This window comes from Hyla sarda, chromosome 4 (assembly GCF_029499605.1).
Source record: "Hyla sarda isolate aHylSar1 chromosome 4, aHylSar1.hap1, whole genome shotgun sequence".
NCBI classification, from domain to species: domain Eukaryota; kingdom Metazoa; phylum Chordata; class Amphibia; order Anura; family Hylidae; genus Hyla; species Hyla sarda.
The window spans coordinates 377,746,754-377,768,986 of record NC_079192.1 but is presented as its reverse complement, the minus strand read 5'-3'; the positions used below and the strand labels follow the sequence as shown (position 1 = coordinate 377,768,986).

Here is a 22,233-nt window from a genome sequence, read left to right as displayed (position 1 = left end):
TCTCTACCCGACAAGTTTGACTCTAAACAGTGCCGTGGATTCCTGTCCCAGTGTTCCCTACACCAATTCCCTACTGAACGGTCTAAGTTGGCTTTCGTGGTCAGTCTCCATTCTGGAAAGGCCTTGTTATGGGCCACACCGCTTTGGGACCGCAACGATCCCGCCACTGCTACTATCCAGTCCTTTTCTCAGAAGTACGTAGTGTTTTTGAGGAGCCAGCCCGGGCCTCCTCAGCCGAAACTGCTTTGCTGAACCCCGTCCAAGGGAGTTCTTCTGTGGGCGAATACGCCATCCAGTTCTGTACCCTCGCCTCTGAGCTATCCTGGAACAATGAGACCCTCTGCGCGACCTTCAAGAAAGGCTTATCCAGTAGCATCAAAGTTGTCCTGGCCGCACGAGAAATTCCTGCAAATCTGTCTGAACTAATCCATTTGGCCACCCGCATCGACATGCGTTTCTCGGAAAGACGCCAGGAACTTCGACAGGAAAAGGATCTTGTTCGCACTAGGTGGTTTTTCTCCCCGGCTCCTCTCTTCCAACGTCCTTTGCAATCTGTTCCTGTGCCTTCCGCCGAGGAGGCTATGCAAATGGATCAGTCTCGCCTGACCCTACAAGAGAGGACTCGCCGCCGTAATGAGAATTTGTGCCTGTACTGTGCAAGTACCGAACACTTCCTAAAAGACTGTCCTATCCGCCCTCCACGTCAGGAGAAACGCACGCACCTACTTCACAAGGGTGAAACGACTCTTGGTGTGAATTCTGCCTCTCCACGTCTGACGGTACCTGTGCGGATTTCTCCTTCCACCAACTCCTCCTTCTCAGCAGTGGCCTTCTTGGAGTCTTCAGGAAACTTGGTTCTGCAGGAAACTTTATCTTGGCCTCTTTCGTTAATAGGCTCAGTATCCCTGTAACCGGTCTCGTCAAACCGCTCTTTGTCTCTTCTGTTAACAGAGAGAAATTGGACTGCACTGTGCGCTACCCCACTGAACCCCTGCCCATGAGCATTGGACTTCACCATGAAAAAATTGAATTTTTCGTTCTGCCTAACTGCACCTCTGAAGTTCTTCTCGGCCTGCCGTGGCTCCAACGTCATGCTCCTATCCTCGACTGGACCACCGGGGAGATCAAAAGTTGGGATCCTTCTTGTCACAAGCGTTGCCTCACATCTGCTCCCACTTGTCAAACCCCTGAGGCTTCACCTTTACCGGGCCTTCCCAAGGCTTACCAGGACTTTTCAGATGTTTTCTGCAAAAAGCAAGCAGAGATCTTAAATTCCCATAGACCTTATGATTGTCCCATTGACCTCCTTCCTGGTACCACTCCGTCCCGTGGCAGGATTTACCCTCTGTCAGCCCCAGAGACTCAAGCCATGTCGGAGTATATCCAGGAGAACCTTAAGAGAGGTTTTATTCGAAAATTCTCATCCCCTGCTGGAACGGGGTTCTTCTTTGTTTCAAAAAAGGATGGATCCTTACGACCATGTATTGACTACCGCGGTCTAAATAAAATTACCATCAAAAACCGCTATCCCCTGCCTTTGATCTCTGAACTCTTTGACCGCCTACGCGGAGCAAGTATCTTCACCAAACTGGACTTAAGGGGCGCGTATAATCTTATTGGCATCCGTAAAGGTGATGAGTGGAAGAGTGGCTTTCAATACCACAGATGGACATTTTGAATATCTAGTTATGCCCTTTGGACTCTGCAACGCCCCTGCAGTCTTCCAGGACTTCGTTAATGAGATCTTTTGGGACTTATTGTATACCTGTGTTGTGGTTTACTTGGATGACATCTTGATTTTTTCCTCCAACTTAGAGGAACACCGTCGTCATGTCCGACAAGTGCTCCAAAGACTCTGTGAAAACCACCTGTACGCTAAATTTGAAAAATGTCTCTTTGAATGCAACAGTCTTCCTTTCCTAGGTTACCTAGTCTCTGGCCAAGGGCTTCAAATGGATCCAGATAAACTGTCAGCGGTTTTGGATTGGCCACGCCCTTCTGGACTCCGCGCCATCCAACGCTTCCTGGGATTTGCCAATTATTACCAACAGTTTATTCCCCATTTTTCCACCATTTGGCCCCTATTGTGGCTCTGACCAGGAAGAATGCTAATCCTAAATCATGGCCTCCACAAGCAGATGAGGCCTTAAATCGTCTCAAAGCTGCCTTTGCCTCTGCACCAGTGCTGTCCAGACCTGATCCATTGAAGCCATTCTTCCTGGAAGTAGACGCTTCCTCAGTCGGAGCCGGAGCCATACTTCTTCAAAAAACGCTACCGGATGTAACATTACTTGTGGTTTTTTCTCAAAAACGTTCTCTCCGGCAGAAAAGAACTACTCTATTGGAGATCGTGAACTTCTGGCCATCAAGTTAGCACTTGAGGAGTGGAGACATCTATTGGAGGGTTCCAAACACCCCATTGTCATTTACACTGACCATAAGAATCTCTCTTACCTCCAGTCCGCTCAGCGTCTGAATCCTCGCCAGGCTAGATGGTCGTTGTTTTTTTCCCGCTTTAACTTCGAGATACACTTCCGTCCCGCTGACAAGAATTTCAGAGCTGACGCCCTTTCTCGTTCCTCTGATGCCTCCGAATCTAAAGCCCCTCTGCAGCATATCGTACCGCCTGAGTGCCTGGTCTCCTCTGCTCCAGCCTCACTGGGGCAAACCACCCCTGGAAAGACTTTTGTTCCTCTACGCCTTCGCCTCAAGATCCTCAAATGGGGGCATTCCTCTCACCTGGCTGGTCATGCTGGCATTAAAAAGTCCATTCAGCTCATCTCCCGTCTGTATTGGTGACCTACTCTAGAGGGTGACGTTACTGATTTCGTTCGGGCCTGTACTATTTGTGCCCGGGATAAAACCTCTCGCCAGAAGCCTGCCGGACTCCTCCTTCCTTTGCCCGTCCCTGAGCAACCATGGTCCCAAATTGCCATGGATTTCATTACCGATCTTCCCGCATCCCATGGCAATACCGTCATCTGGGTAGTCGTTGATCATTTTTCCAAAATGGCTCACTTCATTCCGCTTCCAGGTCTCCCTTCTGCGCCACAGTTGGCGAAGCAATTTTTTCTGCACATTTTTCGTCTTCATGGGCTTCCCACGCATATCGCCTCGGATAGAGGCGTTCAATTTGTGTCAAAATTTTGGAGAGCTCTCTGTAATCAATTAAAGATCAAATTAAATTTCTCGGCCTCCTATCACCCCCAATCCAATGGACAAGTAGAAAGAGTAAACCAGATTCTTGGTGACTACTTGCGACATTTTGTCTCCTCCCGCCAAGATGATTGGGTCGACCTTCTGCCCTGGGCTGAGTTCTCGTAAAATTTCAAAAATTCTGAATCCTCCTCCAAATCCCCATTCTTTGTGGTGTACGGCCGTCACCCTCTGCCCCCTCCCCATTCTCACTTCTTCTGGAGTTCCTGCCGAAGATGAAGTAACCCGGGACTTCTCCGTTATCTGGAAGGAGACTCAAAAGTCGCTCCTACTGGCCTCGTCTCGTATGAAGAGACATGCAGATAAAAAGAGAAGAACTCCTCCTGTCTTTGCTCCTGGTGACAAAGTGTGGCTCTCTGCCAAATATATCTGGTTTCGTGTTCCTAGCTACAAGCTGGGTCCACGTTACCTTGGACCATTTAAAGTCAAAAGTCAAATCAACTCTGTCTCCTACAAGCTTCATCTTCCTCCTTCTCTTCGTATTCCTAACTCCTTTCATGTTTCCCTTCTCAAACCTCTCGTTCTTAACCGCTTTTCCCCCAAGGTAACCGTTCCTGCTCCTGTCTCTGGCTCCTCTGATGTCTTCGCGGTAAAGAAATCCTCGCCTCCAAGTTTGTCAGAGGTAAAAAAAAAATTCTTGTTGACTGGGAGAATTGTGGCCCCGAAGAGAGGTCTTGGAAGCCTGAGTACAATATCCTCGACAAGGAGCTCTTCCATAGGTTCCTGGGCTCCAAAAAGAGGGGGAGACCTGGGGGGGTACTGTTACGCCGAGCGCTCCAGGTCCCTGCTCCTCCCCGGAGCACTCATGGCATTCTCCTCTCTGCAGCGCCCCGGTCAGACCCGCTGACCGGTAGCGCTGCACTGTCTCTGCCGGCGGGGATGCGATCCGCGTAGTGGGACGCGCCCGCCCGCAGGTCGCATCCCAATCCACTCACCTGTCCCGTTCCCCGGCTGTCACGTCCCGGCGCGCGCAGCCCCACTCTCTAGGGCGCGCGCACGCCGGCTCTCTGAGATTTAAAGGGCCAGTGCACCACTAATTGGTGCCTGGCCCAATCAGTGTCTATTACCTCCATTGTTATAAAAACCCACTTCCCCATCCTGTCCTCGCCGGATCTTGTTACCTTAGTGCCCTGTGAAAGCTGTTACGCCGAGCGCTCCGGGTCCCCGCTCCTCCCCGGAGCGCTCGCAGCGTTCTCTCATTCGCAGCGTCCCGGTCAGACCTGCTGACCGGGTGCGCTGCGATATTACTCCCAGCCGGGATGCGATTCGCGATGCGGGACGCGCCCGCTCGCGATGCGCATCTCGGCTCCCGTACCTGACCCGTTCCCCGTCTGTGTTGTCCCGGCGCGCGCGGCCCCGCTCCTTAGGGCGCGCGCGCGCCGGGTCTCTGCCATTTAAAGGGCCGCTGCGCCACTGATTGGCGCAGCAGGCCTAATCAGTATTTTCACCTGTGCACTCCCTATTTATACCTCACTTCCCCTGCACTCCCTCGCCGGATCTTGTTGCCATTGTGCCAGTGAAAGCGTTTCCTTGTATGTTCCTAGCCTGTGTTCCAGACCTCCTGCCGTTGCCCCTGACTACGATCCTTGCTGCCTGCCCTGACCTTCTGCTACGTCCGACCTTGCTCTTGTCTACTCCCTTGTACCGCGCCTATCTTCAGCAGTCAGAGAGGTTGAGCCGTTGCTGGTGGATACGACCTGGTTGCTACCGCCGCTGCAAGACCATCCCGCTTTGCGGCGGGCTCTAGTGAATACCAGTAGCAACTTAGAACCGGTCCACCAGCACGGTCCACGCCAATCCCTCTCTGGCACAGAGGATCCACCTCCAGCCAGCCGAATCGTGACAGTAGATCCGGCCATGGATCCCGCTGAAGTCCCACTGCCAGTTGTCGCCGACCTCACCACGGTGGTCGCCCAGCAGTCGCAACAGATAGCGCAACAAGGCCACCAGCTGTCTCAACTGACCGTGATGCTACAGCAGCTGCTACCACAACTCCAGCAACAATCTCCTCCGCCAGCTCCTGCACCTCCTCCGCAGCGAGTGGCCGCTTCCGGCCTACGATTATCCTTGCCGGATAAATTTGATGGGGACTCTAAGTTTTGCCGTGGCTTTCTTTCGCAATGTTCCCTGCACTTGGAGATGATGTCGGACCAGTTTCCTACTGAAAGGTCTAAGGTGGCCTTCGTAGTCAGCCTTCTGTCTGGGAAAGCTCTGTCATGGGCCACACCGCTCTGGGACCGCAATGACCCCGTCACTGCCTCTGTACATTCCTTCTTCACGGAGATTCGAAGTGTCTTTGAGGAACCTGCCCGAGCCTCTTCTGCTGAGACTGCCCTGCTGAACCTGGTCCAGGGTAATTCTTCTGTTGGCGAGTATGCCATCCAATTCCGTACTCTTGCCTCCGAATTATCCTGGAATAATGAGGCCCTCTGCGCGACCTTTAAAAAAGGCCTATCCAGCAACATTAAAGATGTGCTGGCCGCACGAGATATTCCTGCTAACCTGCATGAACTTATTCATTTGGCCACCCGCATTGACATGCGTTTTTCCGAAAGGCGTCAGGAGCTCCGCCAGGATATGGACTTTGTTCGCACGAGGCGGTTTCTCTCCCCGGCTCCTCTCTCCTCTGGTCCTCTGCAATCCGTTCCTGTGCCTCCCACCGTGGAGGCTATGCAAGTTGACCGGTCTCGCTTGACACCTCAAGAGAGGACACGACGCCGCATGGAGAATCTGTGCCTGTACTGTGCCAGTACCGAACACTTCTTGAAGGATTGTCCTATCCGTCCTCCCCGCCTGGAAAGACGTCCGCTGATTCCGCACAAAGGTGATACAGTTTTTGATGTCAACTCTGCTTCTCCACGCCTTACTGTGCCTGTGCGGATATCTTCCTCTACCTTCTCCTTCTCTGCTATGGCCTTCCTGGATTCCGGATCTGCAGGAAATTTTATTTTGGCCTCTCTCATTAACAGGCTCAACATCCCGGTGACCAGTCTCGCCAGACCCCTCTACATCAATTCTGTTAACAATGAAAGACTGGACTGTACCGTGCGTTACCGCACGGAACCTCTCCTAATGTGCATCGGACCTCATCACGAAAAAATTGAATTTTTGGTCCTCTCCAACTGCACTTCCGAAATTCTTCTTGGATTACCGTGGCTTCAACGCCATTCCCCAACCCTTGATTGGTCCACAGGAGAAATCAAGAATTGGGGTACTTCTTGTCTCAACGTCTTTGCATTGATTACCGCGGACTTAATAAAATCACGGTAAAGAACCGCTACCCCCTACCTCTTATCTCGGAACTCTTTGATCGCCTACAAGGTGCCCACATCTTTACCAAACTGGACTTAAGGGGTGCTTATAATCTCATCCGCATCAGGGAGGGGGACGAATGGAAGACTGCATTTAACACCAGAGATGGACACTTTGAGTATCTGGTCATGCCCTTTGGCCTGTGCAACGCCCCTGCCGTCTTCCAAGACTTTGTTAATGAAATTTTTCGTGATCTCTTATATTCCTGTGTTGTGGTTTATCTGGAAGATATTCTGATTTTTTCTGCCAACTTAGATGAACACCGCCAGCATGTCCGCATGGTTCTTCAGAGACTTCGAGACAATCAACTTTATGCCAAAATGGAGAAATGTCTCTTTGAATGTCAATCTCTTCCTTTCCTAGGATACTTGGTTTCTGGCCAGGGACTACAAATGGACCCAGATAAGCTAGCTGCTGTATTAGATTGGCCACGCCCCTCCGGACTCCGTGCTATCCAACGTTTTTTGGGGTTCGCCAATTATTACAGACAATTTATTCCACACTTTTCCACTATTGTGGCTCCTATCGTGGCTTTAACCAAGAAAAATGCCAATCCCAAGTCCTGGTCTCCCCAAGCGGAAGACGCATTTAAACATCTCAAGTCTGCCTTTTCTTCTGCTCCCGTGCTCTCCAGACCTGACCCATCTAAACCCTTTCTATTGGAGGTAGATGCCTCCTCAGTGGGAGCTGGAGCTGTCCTTCTACAAAAAAATTCTTCCGGGCATGCTGTTACTTGTGGTTTTTTTCCTAGGACCTTCTCTCCGGCGGAGAGAGACTACTCCATCGGGGATCGAGAACTACTGGCCATTAAATTGGCGCTTGAGGAATGGAGGCATCTGCTGGAGGGATCAAAATTTCCAGTTATCATATACACTGATCACAAGAATCTCTCCTATCTCCAGTCTGCCCAACGGCTGAACCCTCGCCAGGCCAGGTGGTCGTTGTTCTTTGCCCGTTTTAACTTTGAAATTCATTTTCGCCCTGCCGACAAGAACATTAGGGCCGATGCCCTCTCTCGTTCCTTGGATGCCTCTGAAGTAGAGCTCTCTCCGCAACACATCATTCCTCCTGACTGTCTGATCTCCACTTCTCCAGCCTCCATCAGGCAAACTCCTCCAGGGAAGACCTTCGTTTCTCCACGCCAACGTCTCGGGATTCTCAAATGGGGACACTCCTCCCACCTCGCAGGCCATGCGGGCATCAAAAAATCCTTGCAACTCATCTCTCGTTTTTATTGGTGGCCGACTCTGGAGACGGATGTTGTTGATTTTGTGCGGGCCTGCACTGTCTGTGCCCGGGATAAGACTCCTCGCCAGAAGCCTGCTGGTCTCCTTCCTCCTCTGCCTGTCCCCGAACAGCCTTGGTCACTGATTGGTATGGACTTTATCACAGACTTACCCCCATCCCGTGGCAACACAGTTGTTTGGGTGGTCGTTGATCGATTTTCCAAGATGGCACATTTTATTCCTCTTCCTGGTCTTCCTTCAGCGCCTCAGTTGGCAAAACAATTTTTTGTACACATTTTTCGTCTTCACGGTTTGCCCACGCAGATCGTCTCGGATAGAGGCGTCCAATTCGTGTCTAAATTCTGGAGGGCCCTCTGTAAACAGCTCAAGATTAAACTAAACTTCTCTTCTTCTTATCATCCCCAATCCAATGGGCAAGTAGAAAGAATTAATCAGGTCCTGGGTGACTATTTACGGCATTTTGTTTCCTCCCGCCAGGATGACTGGGCAGATCTTCTACCATGGGCCGAATTCTCATACAACTTCAGAATCTCCGAGTCTTCTGCTAAGTCCCCATTTTTCGTGGTGTACGGCCGTCACCCTCTTCCCCCCCCTCCCTACCCCCTTGCCCTCTGGTTTGCCCGCTGTGGATGAAGTGACTCGTGATCTTTCCACCATATGGAAAGAGACCCAAAATTCTCTTTTACAGGATTCATCCCGGATGAAAAGATTTGCCGATAAGAAAAGAAGAACTCCCCCCATTTTTGCTCCCGGAGACAAGGTATGGCTCTCCGCTAAATATGTCCGCTTTCGTGTCCCCAGTTACAAACTGGGACCACGCTATCTTGGTCCTTTCAAAGTCTTGTGCCAGATTAACCCTGTCTCTTACAAACTCCTTCTTCCTCCTTCTCTTCGTATTCCCAATGCCTTCCATGTCTCTCTCCTTAAACCACTCATCATTAACCGCTTCTCTCCCAAACTTGTTTCTCCCACTCCTGTTTCCGGTTCTTCTGACGTCTTCTCCGTGAAGGAGATTCTGGCCTCCAAGACGGTCAGAGGAAAAAAAATTTTTGGGGTGGATTGGGAGGGCTGTGGCCCAGAAGAGAGATCCTGGGAACCTGAGGACAACATCCTGGACAAAAGTCTTATCCTCAGGTTCTCAGGCTCCAAAAAGAGGGGGAGACCCAAGGGGGGGGGTACTGTTACGCCGAGCGCTCCGGGTCCCCGCTCCTCCCCGGAGCGCTCGCAGCGTTCTCTCATTCGCAGCGCCCCGGTCAGACCTGCTGACCGGGTGCGCTGCGATATTACTCCCAGCCGGGATGCGATTCGCGATGCGGGACGCGCCCGCTCGCGATGCGCATCTCGGCTCCCGTACCTGACCCGTTCCCCGTCTGTGTTGTCCCGGCGCGCGCGGCCCCGCTACTTAGGGCGCGCACGCGCCGGGTCTCTGCCATTTAAAGGGCCGCTGCGCCACTGATTGGCGCAGCAGGCCTAATCAGTATTTTCACCTGTGCACTCCCTATTTATACCTCACTTCCCCTGCACTCCCTCGCCGGATCTTGTTGCCATTGTGCCAGTGAAAGCGTTTCCTTGTATGTTCCTAGCCTGTGTTCCAGACCTCCTGCCGTTGCCCCTGACTACGATCCTTGCTGCCTGCCCTGACCTTCTGCTACGTCCGACCTTGCTCTTGTCTACTCCCTTGTACCGCGCCTATCTTCAGCAGTCAGAGAGGTTGAGCCGTTGCTGGTGGATACGACCTGGTTGCTACCGCCGCTGCAAGACCATCCCGCTTTGCGGTGGGCTCTGGTGAATACCAGTAGCAACTTAGAACCGGTCCACCAGCACGGTCCACGCCAATCCCTCTCTGGCACAGAGGATCCACCTCCAGCCAGCCGAATCGTGACAAAAGCGTTTTAGTGTGTTCCCAAGCCTGTGTACCTAGACCTTCTGCTGTTGCCCCTGACTACGACTCTTGCTGCCTGCCCTGACCTTCTGCTACGTCTGACCTTGCTCTTGCCTTGTCCCTGTGTACCGCGCCTGTCTCAGCTGTCAGTGGGATTGAGACCTGGGTGTTACCTGCCGCTGCAAGTCCATCCCACTTTGCAGCGGGCTCTGGTGAAAACCAGTAACCCCTTAGATTCTGTTCCCCTGGTACGGCCTACGCCATCACCTCACTGACACAGAGGATCCACCTCCAGTGTCCTCGCTGCATACCAGTCCGGATCCTGACACCTACTGTAGCTATGTCTCTTACAGGACTGGTATGCATCTTACAGGACTGGCATGCATCACAGCCAAAAGCAGCTATAGTCTCCCTGCATTTAAGCACTGCTCTGGCCACCCAACAAAGGTATCTAAACTCCTCCAAATTTTCAACATCCAGGAGCTAACCATAGGGCTGACAATACACTTAAGGTGTACTGAGTCAATGGCAGCAGCCCACACAATACAACCGTAGGCCTACACCAATGACTAAATAATTTCCTCCCTGTCAGACTACTATTTAGCTCACTATCCACCTGTGATACATGGGACACAACTTGGTATAGCAGCCATACTGCCCTCCAATCCCAAGGTTCTGCTTACTCACTCTGCAGTGACTTCCTTCACATTACAGCAGTCCTCACTGTCATCTTTCCTTGTCTCTGGTCCACCACCTACTCAGGGTTCTTTCCTTCCTTTCTGCAGAAAGATCAGCTTGGTACTTTTAGCAGTTAGGTACAACATTCTTTGCAATTTACCGTACTCAGTGGCGCTAAACTTCCTTCTTATATAGTTCCTGTGTGGGGCCGCCCTTTTTATGATGAATAACACTTTCCTCGAAAAGGTAAACAGCATATTGTCCATTGTAGCAGGTGGGGGTAAAAACTTCCCCTGTAAGGCCCTACTCTCGCCCTATTAATTCCCTTCTTGGCAAGTGTTACTCGCCCTAAAAAGGATGGCCCCACACAGGAAACTCTCCCTATTTCCACCTAAAAACCCTGGGAAATGGCAGTGTTTGTAGGTGGAAATAGGGAGAGGTTCCTGTGTGGGGCCGCCCTTTTTACAGCAAGTAACAATTGCCAAGAAGGGAATTAATAGTGCGAAAGTAGGGCCTCACAGGGGATGTTTTTACCCCCACCAGTTACAATGGACCATACGTTGTTCCCTTCCACCTTTTAGAGGTCTTTGCATCACATCAATACTTGGTGGTCTAGGTGGCACATGGTGTTTTTTGCACATTTGAAAAATTGGGGTCCATATATTTTATCCTAAGTAAAGTTAAGTTTTAGCTAATGCATATCCTCATTACTTACTTGTGGTCTGATGCAGAGGAATTTCTGTAACTGTGGAGCAGCATTTTAAATTTGTTTTGCACTATCCACATTTGTGAAGTGTTGGTGTGGCACCATGGTCAATCTACTCTGATGCATCAGGCATCCCTGTTTGGCTGCCCAGAAGTCCAGCGGATCTTCAAAGTGTGTTGGCAGGGTCATGTCAAAGTATGCACCACCTGCTGGTTCAGGTCCTGTTCCAGGTCTACCTGCTGCTGATGAGTTGCTTCACTATATGGGTGAAGAAAGCTACTCATCAGCGACAGTAGACTCAGGCTGCTGCTGATGGAGCTGGTACTGCTCCTGCCATCCCACCCCTCCCCTCCCCAGCAGCCATAGCAGTGGAAGGTGAGCGGCAGAGGGACCCCTGAGTCAGACCTGCGAGAGGATGGATGATGGCGCAGATAAACATCGGCCTACTGACTACATAGGATGTCTCAGTAGCAGGTCAGTTTGTCCTCCCTCTCAGTGGGTGTAAAAAAGGCCCTCATTTTGTGCTGGTAGCAAGGGTCCAATAAGGTGGAGAGCCAGAAGTCATCCCGCTGCTGAATGGTGACAATTCAGCGGTTACTACGCAAGCAAGTGAGCATGTATCGTGCCATTTGTGCAAGTGACTTGGAGGGACTCCCTGCCTCCATCTCCACTGCATACTGCCACGATTTGTCTGGGTCCTCTGTCTCATCTTTCTCATGCCCTTCTAGCTCCTCTGGATGCTCCTATTCCTCCTCTCCTGTCAGATGACTATAAAAAACACCCATTTTGCGAAACCTAAACTTTGCTCCACTGTTCCCCTCCCCCTACTCCTCCTCTTCCAGTTCAGTCCCTACAGGGCTCATGTGGCCGTGAGATGTAGGCGCCACGTCTCCAGTGCCCTGACCAGCCATTGTTTCTAACACATGTTGTAAGAGATGAAGCAGTGGAATGATGTTGTTGATCCCAAAATCCTGGCGACTGACCTATAATGTGGCTTCCTCACAGGGCAAGAGCAAACGGCAGGTGTCACATATGAGCTGCCACTGGTTAACATTGAAGTTACACAGTGGAGTTCCCCTATCCGCTTCAAGAAAGAAATTGGTGATGGCTTTTCTCTGTTCGTGTAGTCAGTCCAACATAAAAAGGGTGGAATTCCAATGTGTGGAAACATCGCAAATCAGACTATGTTGAGGGATACCGATCTGACGCTGCAGCTCAAGGAGGGTGTGCTTTGTGGTGTACGGGTGACTGAAGTGCATGCAAAGTTTCCTTCCCATTGTTAGGGGGGGACACTTGCAGATGGGGGGACACTTCAGGAACCGCTTGACAACCAGATTGAACACGTGTGCCATGCAGGGCGCATGGCTCAGGCTTCCTTGTCGCAGCGCAGACAAGATGTTCTTCCCATTGTCGGTCACCATGGTTCCCATTTCCAGTTTTCGTGGAGTAAGCCATGATTCGATTTCTTGATGAATGACTTTTAACAGTTCCTCCCCTGTGTGACTCCGTTCGCCAAGGCAAGCCATGTGAAGAACAGTGTTACACCGCCGTGCCATGCACACATGGTATGCTGGAGGGGCACTGAGACTTGTCCATGCAGTGGAGGCTGAGGACACGGTGGAGGATGAGGAGGCGGAGTCACACACTGTCACAGAACCAATGGCCTGAGAGCGTGGAGGTGGAAGCGGTGTGACCTGTCCAAGTTGCTGTTGTGGCTGTGCAGGAACCACATTTACCCAGTGGGCAATAAAGGACATGTATTTTCCCTGACCGTAGTTACAGCTCCACACGTCGGCGCTGCCGTGCACTTTGGTACACACCGAAAGGCTCAAGGACTGGCCCACCTTCTCTTCCACAAAACTGTGCAGGGCTGGTACTGCCTTTTTCGCAAATAAATTATGGCTTGGGACTCTCCACCTCTGCTCGGCACAAGCCATTAGTTCCCTGAAAGGTGCAGAGTCCACTACTTGAAAAGGGATGGACTGCAGCACCATCAACCTGGACAGGAGCACATTCAGCTTCTGCACGTTGATTGAGGGTTGTGTCTGAGGAACCCACCGACTGTTGACTGGGAGTGCCGGATGTCACTTGTGATGAAGTGGATGACCGAGTTAACCAATCGATGACGGCAGATGGGTTGCTGGTTGAGACTCGACTGCTAGCTGATACCGGGAGCTCAGGCCTCTCGCTGCGACACCTGCTGCCACTCACCCCTACTCGGCTGTGACCTCTGCCTGAGGAATTTAAGACTCTGCCACCCCTCTGTGCACATCCTGGCACTTCTCTGTCTGACAAACTTATACACAAGTTGAGTGCGTATATGTTACACTTATGAGAGGGGGACAATACGCTCCACTACCCCTAAAACTGTGTTAGACTACAGAAGCAAGTGTGTAGCTTTGGCTGGCCTTTCACAGTAACTAGGCCCAAATTAGTTTAACAGGGAAATATATAAAGGACACCACGTAGGTGTACATACAGTTTAAACTTATGAGAGGAGGACTATGCGTTCCACTACAAACTGTATAAGGCTACAGAAACAAGTGGATATCTTTGGCTGGCCTTTCACAGTAACTAGGCCAAAATCAGCTTTTCAGGAAAAAAAACGTACAACATGTAGGTGTACCTACAGTGTTCACTTATGAGAGGAGGACTGTGTGCTCCACTACAAACTATACAAGGCTACAGAAACAAGGGTGTAGCTTTGGCTGGCCTTTCACAGTAACTAGGCCAAAATTAGTTTTTCAGGGGAAAAAAAAAAACATACACCACCTATGTACGCACAGGTTACACTTATGAGAGGACAATAAGCTCTGCTACGCAACCTGCATTAGGCACTGTAATAAGGTGACTATTAGTGTTGAGCGGCATAGGCCATATTCGAATTCGCGAATATTCGCGAATATATGGACGAATATTCGTCATATATTCGCGAATTTTCGCATATTCGTAATATTCTCGATTTATTTTCGCATATGCGAAGATTCGTGCATGCGAAAATTACCATATGCGAAAATTAGCATATGCCTTAATTAACATAAACGAAAATTCGCATATGCGTAAATTAGCATATGTTAATTTTCGCACACCGGTCTCACACAGTAGTATTAGAGCTTTCTTTACACCACACAAGCTGGAAGCAGAAAGGGATGATCACTGTGATGTGTACTGTGAAAAAAAAAATTAAGTTAAAAAATAAAAATAAAAAAAATAAATGAATATTCGTAATTACGAATATATAGTGCTATATTCGCGAATATTCGCGAATTCGCGAATAAAATTTGCATTGCGAATATTCGCGAGCAACACTAGTGACTATGGCTTTTCTTGCTCACCCTAACTGACCCATGTTAGCTTTACAGGTGTTGTACAACCAACTGCAGCAGTACAGAATTATTCGTCACTAATAGCAGGTGACAATGGTTTTTACTTCTCTGCCTAACTGGCCCCTTTATGCTTTAGAGTTGCTGTACACCACTGCAGCAGTGGAGTCGCTGTGTATTACACCCAAAAGTGTACTTTCTCTCTCTCTGTCAGTGCTTTTATGCAGTGATTTGGGCTTGTGGTGAATCGCTGCTATGAAGCTGTTTTTCTGTGCAACGCACACACTGCTCTATCTCTCTTTAAAAAAAATAATATATATATATATATTTTTTTTTATAGAGCCGATGCAAGTGCTCTCTATCACCCAAAGTGCAAGAAAAACGTGTCACACTAAAAAAAAGTGCACAAAGGATGCGGTCTATCGCTAAGCCCTTCTCCAACAGGACAGAGGCCCCCCAACAAACCTACCTTTCGCCAAAAGGCACCTGCAAGGATCCAGATTCGATGCCCTTTTCGCTGAAGCTACTAAGGGGCCGAAAATGCACCTGGCTTCAACCTAGGCGTTAACCAAGGTATTAGCCGAGGAGCAGTATACTGATGGCATCTTGACCAAAGCCAAGATGCCCAGGGGTCGCAGGGAGGTGAGGAACCAAAAGGCCGCACACACCTCCCCTAGACCGCCAGTAGGGACACCCAGAAGGGCTACCGCATCCTGACAATCCTATGTACAAAGAAAAACACGAACGTGGCACAGTGACATACAAAAAAATAAAAATAAAAAAAATAAGTGAATGAGTGCAGATATACTGCCCGGTCATCCGGCTGGATCTATAAAAATTTCCCTGATCCTAGCTAGAAGGCCGGGATACCAAGGGTGAGTTCCAAAGGTGAAGAGTATGGTGCAGTGCGTTCACTCAATGAGTTATAACACCCAGTGAGTTTCGGCACCTCAGAGTCACCACTCCCCAAGGCATAGAAGTACCTCGGCTCTACACCCACCAACCTCATGGCGAAACCCGGAGGAAACAGGTCACATCAGGACAGCCGTCAAGCTGATTCCTAAGAACCAGCCCCGGAACGCCCTGGTAGACCTGCCCCCTCCATGCAGCACCCATCCCCACCAGTCCCATACTGGCGTGACTTCTCCACCAGCATGAAACTGATAAGAACAGATACTACACTTGATCTTAGCCAAAAGGCCGAGAAGCGACAATGCTCTATCTCTCCCTGCAGTGAAACACTCTCTCTGAAATAAAACGCTGATGTGACTGGCTGCAAGATGGCTGCCAATTATATAGGGCGGTGACATCACAGGGGTGGCTGGCTGCTGGCTGCCGCATGCTGCCTGTGATTCAGGGTCATCCTGCCTACCCACCTTCCCAGAGTTCCTTGCCCGATGTCCTCAAATGTGAATACGCCATTTTAGATGCCCTGGAGCCTGGACCGCACTAAATGGAGTTTAATGAAGCGATTCGTGCGATCAAATCGAGGCCATATATGGATTCGTTGCAAAGCTAATTTTTCCTGAAAATCGTAACAAATTCAGATTCATCAGATTCGATTCACTCATTCCTATTCCCTAGCCTATGCTGGGCTCCCCTTTGGCCTAACTTTACCTCTAAGCCTCCTCTGGAACCTGCACCTTACCAACTGTCTCTGGTGGCGCTGGTGGGCACTGCATCTGTCCATCAACCAGTGCCAGAATTCTAGCACATTTGCAATAATAAATCTTGGCCAATGTTTGCTACTGGATGGATTCCAACCATTCCCTTTCCCAGCTTCATAAGCATGAACATGTCCAGTCACCTAGTGGCATTGCATGTTAATGGAGATGGATTTGGTAAGTATGGTCCAGTGCTCTGCAGTGCTACAGCTATGGCTTTTGCAGCAATATAATCACTGTCCGCTCCCTGTGCCCGGGGCCCTTTGGCTTTATTATATTGAGTCCCCTTGTTACAATCTAAACTCGAGAATTTAGAGATGGCCCCCAGACCTAAATATCTGAGAAAACAGGAAACTTAACACATTATTGTCTGCTGAAATATTGCACAGCCGTGATCTTTGACCTTTTCTACACACAACCAAGTTTACACAAGAACTAAAGCTGTCCGTAAAAGCCACCCCGGAGTTCAGTATAGATAGTGACCTCCCCTGCTGCATGTGTTCAGTTCACTGTAAGGCTCTGTTCTCACAGTATATTTTGAAGCAAAATGAATCTCAGAATTGCATTTTTTTCATCTTTTTTTTATTTTATTTTATTTTTTGTACTAATTAGTCTACTATTGAAATTAACATCACCCTGGGAGGGGATATTGCAAAACCAGACAGTCTATGGGCTACAGGCATGGAATTAAACTACATGTCAACAGTCAGATGTTTTAAATGCAATTCAATGAGGTGGCTTGGTAGGTTTTGAGGTCTAAAACAGAGGATTTACATGTCAAAATGCCATCCACAAAAGCCCAGATTTATCAAAAACTGTCTTGGTTGCCCAAAATGAACTCTGGCGAAATGAAAGCTGACCTGTAATTGGTTGTTATGGGCAACAAAGACAGCTTTTGGTCTTCAACCCATTGATACAAAACAGATAGATAGATAGATAGATAGATACGAGATAGATAGATAGATAGATAGATAGATACGAGATGGATGGATAGATACGAGATGGATGGATAGATACAAGATAGATAGATAGATACGAGATGGATGGATAGATATGAGATAGATAGATAGATATGAGATAGATAGATAGATAGATGTGAGATAGATAGATATGAGATAGATAGATAGATAGATAGATAGATAGATAGATAGATAGATAGATAGATAAATTTGATTGGGGCATTATTGGGGTGTTTCTTTTATTTCCCTTAGAAAACAGGAGCCCTATATATTTTCTCAGGGGTCTCTACAGAGCCTGATCCAGCCTTGGATACATAGGTAGGTACAATAGGCTTCCTGAATTGCTTCACAACCAGGCATGATTGTCATTTAGGTGTCTGGGAAAGCTGGATGACAGTGTCTACTGTGGGGTGGAGATACTACTGCTCCTTATTGTATTGAAGTAGTATAGGCAGGGTTATGATGTGTATAATCTGTGGTTGATTATTATAGTCTTCTCCCCCTACAATCCTGATCACTCTGCAATGAAAGCAGCAGCTGCCTCCTCACTGCATGTCTGTACAAGACACAAAACATCTGGGCCGGGGCTCACTTAAGTAAAATAGCGCGGATTGGACTGAAGACGTGGCAGAAGGAAAAGCCTCCTTTTCCTGGCCCAAAGCACCCCCTCCTTCTACTAAACAGAACCAAATGGCAGGGTGCATGACGGGAGGTTTGCTGGTGTACGTGGCGTCTCTACCACAAAATTGCTATTTATTCAGCTCAGAAATAAATGTTATAAAATTACCAGCAATCCAGTGTATTTGTTTTAACCAGACACATCTAACATCCCTCCAAGCAAAAGATTAAAAAAAAATATTCCTAATTAAGCCTTACAAAACTGCATCAAAACTACAACACAGGTCACACTAGCAGTTTTTTTTAATACAGGTCTATGGGTAGACCAGTGTTTCCCAACCAGGGTGCCTCCTGCGGTTGCAAAACTACTACTCCCAGCATGCCCGGACAGCCTTTGGCTGTCCGGGCATGCTGTGAGTTGTAGTTTTGCAACCGCTGAAGGCACCCTAGTTGGGAAACACTGCAGTAGAAAATCAAAAATCTGAACTAAGGAGGTTGCTGCATACTATTTTGAGGCACCCATACACCTTCAATAGCTATCTTTCCCATTCACCTCATACACGTGAACATTCAGCTCGGTGGGGAGGAAAGCTGTCTGGCAGTGGCTTATCTCACGGAAAATGAAAGGGTTGGGCAGCTTAAATCCAATATGCCCTATTCTTCTCTGCCCCGACACCATCAGTTTGGAAAGAGTCAGGAGGCCCCCCGTACATATTAGAGAATTGGCTGTACCCACCAGAGTTTGCCGTCGATGGGGACTTTTGCTAGGGATAATGTATGCAGATAAGCTCCTTCTAGTGGTATCTGTGGACAGACAGCAAATATTATCTTTTACATCTACACCCAATGGACACTTTATTAGAGGCCTTTGTTGTACATTGTGTGGCAGCCATGGGGAGTTAGATAGACTGTGGTATGGTACGGGACTCGGGGTGGTGAGATGTATCACTTTGTGACGCCAGGGCACCATTAACCTACACGGTCCAAGGATAGGACAGCTTCTCCTAGGCCAGGCGCGGAATAATAAATACACTGATACCAGGTTACAGATAATTGTCTTTACCGAGGCAGGAGTAGATGTTATGTTACAATCCTCACAGTGCAGATTAGAGTAGAGGAGATGCAGAGTAACCCTTGGGAGTTCTGTAGACTTGCTGTGCCTTTACTTGGGACTTTAGACTTAATGCTGAGGCCTCCCACGCTGACACTGTGTGGCCTGTCGACTCACCGTGTATTATGCTCACAATTAGGAATTTCTGACTCTTCCTGGACGGGGAACACTTGCAGAATGGCGGGGTCGCTTGCTTGAAAGTTTAATTTAGGCTTCCCTTAGATTCTCCTCATACTCCTTCTGTCTCTTTTCCACACTGCAGCTCACAGTCTGCACTAGTCTGGAGCTAGACTGAACTCCAAATAGACTCTCACTAAATAGCTCCTCCCCCCCTACACTATATGTGGCCTAGCTAGGGGGCCTTCCATTGGGCAACCAGGGTCACATGGGTACTCTGCATCATGCCTCCTAACAAATATCCTTTACATTTCTTAAAGGTTCAGTGCAAAATTATATAAATTAACAGACAAAGATCATAACAAATATTAAAGGATCACCCAAGAAGCAGGGCGTAGCGCAGGCACCTGAAGCAATGTTTACCTAACGGGATGCACTATGGTACTGGGACATCACAGTTGGACCTAATTTGGTGTTCAGAACCTCAGCAATTCTTCTTGGCATAGAGTCGACCAAGTAGTGAATATTGGCCCAAGGTGGACAGGATCACTTCTCACAATTGTTGTACATTAGATGGAGGTCCTGAAATGCTCTGAAAACAGAGATGCTGTCATTGGCTGTTCAGGCATGCTTAAAGAAGCCTTTTTGCTACATCTGGAGGACCACAGTTTGGAGATCACTGCTCTATGGGACTCAGATCTGAGGCTGAAGAAGCAAGAACAACTCACTTTCATGTTCCTGGAAGGAATCCATAACTATATGACCCCTATGGCAAGGTGTATTGTTGTGCTGACAGTCTCCTTCTGCTCAGAATAAACAGCTGCCAGAAAGGGATGAACTTGGTCAACCACAATACAAGTCCTGCTTGTCCAAATGTCCATTCACAGGTATTAAATGACCCAGAGTGTGCAAAGAAAACATCCCCCCCCCCCCCATTACACCTCCTTTACCAGCCTGCATTATTCACATCTGACAGGAAGGGCTCAGCCATTCATGCTGCTTGTGCTAAATTCTGACCTACCCTCAGAATGGTGCCACAGAAAATTGGACCAGGCAACATTTCTCCACTGTTTGGTGTTCCAGTTTTTGTGCTGCCTGCAGATATGCTTGTGATATTACTGCAAACATTGTGTTTTGCTTTTAGGGTAGAATATGTTACATATTTTTGTAAACTAACTCAGATTATATTGCCTTACTACTCCTAAAACCCCTTCTGCCCTTAAAAATATTTCCGAGCTTTAAAAAGCTCTGTATCATACCATTCCCCTTGCTCACATTGTGTGAGCTCCCAGCAGGAGAAAGTGGGCGTTCCCCAGCAGGCGTGATGTCACTGAAGCCTGCGAGAGCTGTTGTTCACCATGCCCCGCATGCACTTCCTGAGTTTGGTCTCCTGCCAGGCCGGGAAGAGACCAAACTAACAGTTTGACTTGCGCAGGTCACAGAACAGAGCCACCTAGTGGCCGTTTCAATCACATTAAAAACATATAAAGGTTGAGACTTTTAACAGCATGTAAATAACAAAGTGTCTTATAATAACATGAGGAACAATATATTAAAAGTTTAGTTTGGTGACAGGTACTCTTTAACTAACCGTAATGCTGTTCCACCAGAGGGGGCAGCAAAGAGCAGAATGTGTATGTGAATGTAAGTGAATGTAAATTCATGTGAGTGACTAGGTTAAAGGGGTACTCCGGTGAAAAACTTTTTTTTTTTTTTTCTAATCAACTGGTGCCAGAAAGTTAAACAGATTTGTAAATTACTTCTATTAAAAAATCTTAATCCTTCCTGTACTTATTGGCTGTTGAATACTACAGTGGAAATTCTTTTCTGTTTGAAACACAGAGCTGTCAGCTGACATCATGAGCACAGTGCTCTCTGCTGACATCTCTGTCCATTTTAGGAACTCTCCAGAGTAAATGGAAATCCCCATAGCAAACATATGCTGTTCTGGACAGTTCCTAAAATGGACAGAGATGTCAGCAGAGAGCACTGTGCTCATGATGTCAGCAGACAGCTCTGTGTTTCAAAAAGAAAATAATTTCCGCTGTAGTATTCAGCAGCTAATAAGTACAGGAAGGATTAAGATTTTTTAATAGAAGTAATTTACAAATCTGTTTAACTTTCTGCCACCAGTTTTTCACCAGAGTACCCCTTTAAACTCTATGTTTACCATCTGCCGTTACCTGGTAACAGTATAAAAGGGAAAATTAACACCTTTAAAGTACATTGTCCTGGTGAAGAACTGCTGATAAGTGAACAAGAGAAATATACAAGAGAAATATTTGTATATCCAGATGTGACCTGGAACCACCAAGAGACCAGCCATTGACACAATACTTTCCCACAAGAATGAAAAGATGCAAGAACTCTCTATATGGCATGGCTCAGGGATAGGAGCTGCAGAGGATGCAATTGTGATGGCCAGCGGTCCCACCACAACTGATCAAATATTTATAGCATCAAATTGATATATCATAAATGTTGTTTATGGAAAAAAATCCTTTTTAAAGTGCACATTGATTCTATATGTCATCGAGTAGAGCAATATGTGAAGTTGTAAGATGGGTAGATGTTACAAATCATTCTTAAGACAAAGGGATGTAGCACTGCTTTACTGTATATTTTATTGTTTCCTTATAAGTATGTTACCTTGGAGTCTGTGGCTGCATGGGTGGGTGTGCCCTAGAATGCAACAACGCCACCAAGTCACAGTATCAGACAGCAGGTAGTTGGTTTTCTAGCTTCCAGCTAACAAGAGGTGGTACCAGCAACAGCATAGGCCCATGAGGAAGCCTGACCCTAATATGGGTGTATTGGTGTGCTGAAGTGTTGCACCACAACCCAGATAGGAAAGGTAACTGGCACCATGGTGGAGAGTACGTTTGGACAATGTATGATGCCCAGGTTGTCCATCATTATAGAGTTGGTGAGCTGGATGGCGTGCCTGAGCAAACAATGCTTAGATGGGCTTCCTTGATTTTTTCAGGGTCCTTGAGAATCAAGGCACCAGTGTGGTACTCTGTGGTGCTGTTGTCACCAGACAGTGGGCTTGCAGGGGGTCTAAGTAACACTGGAAAGTATGGGCTGAGAATATCTTCAGCCCTGAAAAAATTGAGAATTGATAAGGTGGTTTGGGGTGTGAATATTATTAGCTCTATGAGGTGGGTGGCTTTGGAAGGTCTGCATTTGGCTGGTAGGTGGTTTGGCTTGGTTTCATCTCTGAAAAAGGCTATACCTAGAGCAGAGAAGGACCGAGTTGAGCTTTAGCCTGGAAGAGATTAGTGACCAGTGTATAGCAGAAGATTGGTTGTCTGGTGAGCAGCCCTTCCCCACCCATCCACCTAATTGCGTCAAAATGAGTGATGCATTAGCCATGGTACCGTTTGTATCATCAAGGGGT

The 22,233-nt window shown here is 48.2% G+C and overlaps 1 pseudogene; it reads right to left on the bottom strand.

The window, feature by feature from the left end:
* Window positions 1-15,483: 15,483 nt before the first annotated feature.
* On the bottom strand, window positions 15,484-15,576 carry LOC130267812 (U2 spliceosomal RNA; annotated as a pseudogene).
* Between the last annotated feature and the right edge of the window lie 6,657 nt (window positions 15,577-22,233).